Consider the following 4,403-nt stretch of genomic DNA (forward strand, 5'->3'; position numbering starts at 1 on the left):
TAGACACACACATATATATACTAGCAGACTAGCAAGTAAATTATTTACATCAAAACTGAGACGTGTCTATTTATGATGAAGGCATTTCTTTATTTATATTCAGCAGTACTATAAACAAAGTAGGAACATGGTTGATGGTTGATAAATAATCAGATTGTTCTGCCCATTTTTCATTTCACAATCCATTACAACTACTATGTCCTTGCAATCATACCATTACACATAAGCTACCCCGATTTGGAACCCAACCAAAGAACAATCAAGTTTGATTCGTGCTGTTATTGGGCCTTGCTGCGACGCTGATATTTTTGGCCCATGTTGCGCAGAATCTACTCATGCTTATAAAGCAAGTTTGTTAACAGATAAAATAGTCCCACCTTGCTTCTTACACCTATTTCTATCGAGTTAAAAAAACTAATTCTATCAATTTATATATGCCTGTAAGTATGAGAATTGACAAGTAGCCTCAGAATAGTACTGTATTTAGTTTTCTGGAAGGATGCAAAAGTAATATTGGCCTTCCTGTGTATACTGATTGCTAAGGATGCAATAGTATTTTTATGGTGGCGAAGTGCCATTCCCTCTGTTTACTGATGGGCCTCACCGTCTTAAGAGATCTAACCCTTGTCACTGTAAGGAAAAAAGCAAAGAGTATTATGACGCCATAAAGTTTGAATTCAGATAAGTATATGCTGAAGAACACCAGAATTAGTCTTCATGAACCAGTGTTGCCTTGTTGATGATGCTTCACATGTAAGTTTTCTGGTCCTTTGACAAGGTCTTCTAATTATTCAGAAGTGATGTCAAATGGTGTGTACCATTTTTTATTTTAATTTTCTTGAATTGTTAAGTTGAGAACGGATGCTTGCATTTCCATTTGGGAAAAAGAGAGGAGAAACTGAAAGTGATGGATTGGAGCTTTGACGGAACAGTATTACTGTCTAGAAAATTCATGGCAAGAAGGCCAATGGTTGAACATAAAATCTTTTTAAAGTAAATTGTTTTGTAACTCTCAGTCTCAGTACTACCTTGTTCATTTATACTTACAGGACCAGAGGGAAAAATCTAAAGCAAAGCCCTACACATGTCTGCGCATCCGGCGCATGGCTGTGATTTGAGCAATTTTAGGACATTAAGCATCATCGTCATGCAGCCCCTGCCCAAAAGGAGAAACTGCATTTTGTCTATAAAGCATCTTTGACTGAAATTCCCGTTTCTATTTTTTGCAGAGTGCTCACAAATTACACAACCTATGAAATGGCCAGAAGGGACCGGATATCCTTCTTAGCATGTGGTTTTAGAAGCGACTTATGTTCAGCTTGCCGTGAATTTTATGATTTATCATTGCTATACTGTTAACTACTTAACTCGATACTGAAACATTGGAGCGTGGATTCATCAATTCCGTAAAGGCCTATGTAGAAACATCTATGACTTCACTAGAGAGTGGATTTGCACTCGAGGAGCAGCTTTGCGCACATGCATAGACCTACTTTCCTGTCTGTGCAGTTGATATATGTTGTTCTGTGTCATTCTTTAGCTCTAGCGTGTGATGTAATCCATTTTCAAACCTTTTCTAATAGATGATCATTGAGCTTATTTTCATATAAAAGTGCATGTACATTCTCTGCAAAAACAAGAAAGTGTGTGTGTGCCCGACCTTCTCCCAGTCCGACCTTGACCAGGAAGCACGTCAAACAAAAACGCCAATCTTTACACCAGCATCAAGCCCCAAGAAATAGTCTATCACGTGTATCTTTGCATATCACTGAGATGGAGCCAGAAGACATTTTTTTATCAGTTTATATCATTGTTGTGTAGAGATAGAAATATTCAGATTAGCAAACATTTAGCTTAAGGTGTGACTGGTACCCAATTACTCTTGGTCTCACTATTTGATCTTTTTGCTGGACACTTTACATCTCTTTTGATTACGAAGTCTTTTAATTTCTATTGTTTTTGCTTCCTGTTCTGATGTCAGCTGAAACAAGAACACAAGGCACACAATTTTGCTTCTAACCTCACACAATTAAGGTAATTTCTTTCTATCTTTAAGCATCACCAGATTTTCTCTCTTTGTTTCAAGAATATGGTCCTTGATAGTTTTGATTATGTTAAATATTGTTTTGCTACTTGCAAAGTTGTTTAAGTGGTGAATTGTTTTTCAGGTTTCTAAGCATTTTTTTTGTACCCGTTGCAACGCACGGGCACTTGTGCTAGTGTAAACTAATGACAAGAACAATAAATTGGCAGAGTACTCCTATGCGGCTAAAGAAATTGTTCCTCCCGTGAGAACATAGTATCGACGATTCAACTGCGAAAAGTTCATTGTCACTACTGGAATTTTCGTATACACCGGGTGTCGGCGTCTTCGCCGAGAGAGAAAACACGGGCACTCGGCAAAGTAAAGAACGCCGAGAGTCACCCTCGGCAAACGGAGTAAGTCGGCAAACACACGACAATGCCGATAGTTGTGCTCGGCAAACATGCTATATTCGGCAAAGGCACTATTTGCCGAGGGCCATCCGGCCACACACAGCAAAGTTTTGCCACATGGCACATTCGGCGGCGACTAACGGCACGGTTACGGTTGCAACTCTTTGCTAAGAGTGGCTCTCGGCAAAGATTTAGTCCCACCTCGCCTGCTGACTAGCAAAATAACGTGTTTAATTAGTTCGATAGGCCAACCGCATTAAGCTTCGGTCTTCTCTCATTACTAAGAGTCCTTACAGTCACTATGAATCTTCTAGTGGCTGCTACCTGAGATTCGCTCTCGGTAAACGAGCAGTTGCCGAGAGTGGCTCCCGGTAAACGAGCAGTTACCATCAAAGTTTAGTCTCACCTTGCCCCCGGAGCAACTCCTGCACCTGCTTAAATACCTTCATCTATTAGATTGTTACAAGCGTGGGTCTTCCTTGCACTCTAGTTGGAGGATATGCAGGATGAATATGATTTATCATCTATAATAAAGACTATATTAATCGTGTATATTCTTCAACTAGGGAGTATGGATGACTGATGTATTTTTTCCGATAGTCCAGATGCAGTAAGCTTCGGTATTCATTACACCCTTGTTAAGGAGATGGACTATTTGTGATGTCGATGGTAGGATTGCTCGGGATCTGGCATGGCGTCATCACAGGGCGTCTGTAGGGTGTGGTAAAAGTTTAGACGCGTTTCGAGTAAGCCTTCCCTGAGGCCGCTTGTAAACCCCACCGTCTCCGAGCTAGTATCTGGGTATCGAGAGGGAACGTGTCCAGTTTGTGCAGGAAGTGCTGGTCTTGTTGCTCCGTTGGCCTCCAAACTTCGCGTGCTCTAAGAGGAGGAAACCGCATGGCACGTGCCACGGCCTCGCATTTTTCACCGTCTCCGAGCTAGTATCTAGGTATCGAGAGGGAACATGTTCGATTTGTGCAGGAAGTGCTGGTCCCGTTGCTCCGTTGGCCTCGAAACTTCACGTCTTCTAAGAGGGGGAAACCGCATGGCACGTGCCACGGCCTCGCATTTTTCGAGGACGCGGGCAAATATTTGTGAAATTTATTGCTCTGTTAGGGTTTCATCGCCGAGAATTGCAGATCAGCAAGGTGGCACATGAAATCATGTCGGGTAGCGGCATCGGGAATCATTTATGATGTCCTTGTGGCATGCCTATGCCTTGCACAGATGAGCGAGGGGCATGCCGTGCCACCCGGTTACCAAAAGTACCTCGATGTCATTCCTGATGCAACCGTTGAAATCCTCAGAAAATCATACGATGGTAGGATTGCTCGGGACCTGGCACGGTGTCATGACAGGGCCTCTGTAGGGTGTGGTAAAAGTTTGGACGCGTTTCGAGTAAGCCTCCCCAGAGTCCGCTTGTAAACCGCACCGTCTCCGAGCTAGCATCTGCGTATCCAGATGGAACGTGGCTTGTTTGTGTAGGAAGTGCTGGTCCTTTTGCTCCGTTCGCCTCGAAACTTCTCGTGCTCTAAGAGGAGGCAACCACATGGCACGTGTCATTGCCTCGCATTTTTCGGGGATGCGCGCAATATTCGAGAAATTTATTGCTCTGCTAGGGTTTCATCGCCTGGAATTGCAGATCAGTAAGGTGGCACATGAAATCATTCCGGGTAGCGGCATGGGCAATCATTTGTGATGTCCTAGTGGCATGCCTACGGCTTATTGGATGAGGGAGGAGTGTCATTTCCGAGTGCCACTCTCGGTATGTTTGCCATTTTCGAGTGTGCTTTATCCTTTGCCGAGCGTTTCCCTCGGAAAAGGTGTAAAACCTAGATCTAGGTCCCGTACCTTTACTGAGAGCGGCACCGACAAATGCTCGGTAAAGGTCGGCGAACACTTAACCCCTCCCCCCCACGGTCTCTTCTCTCTCTTTCTCACCGCACCCCCACCACACCCCACCGGCG

Source organism: Triticum dicoccoides, chromosome 2A (genome assembly GCF_002162155.2).
Source record: "Triticum dicoccoides isolate Atlit2015 ecotype Zavitan chromosome 2A, WEW_v2.0, whole genome shotgun sequence".
In the NCBI taxonomy this organism is placed as follows: Eukaryota; Viridiplantae; Streptophyta; class Magnoliopsida; order Poales; family Poaceae; genus Triticum; species Triticum dicoccoides.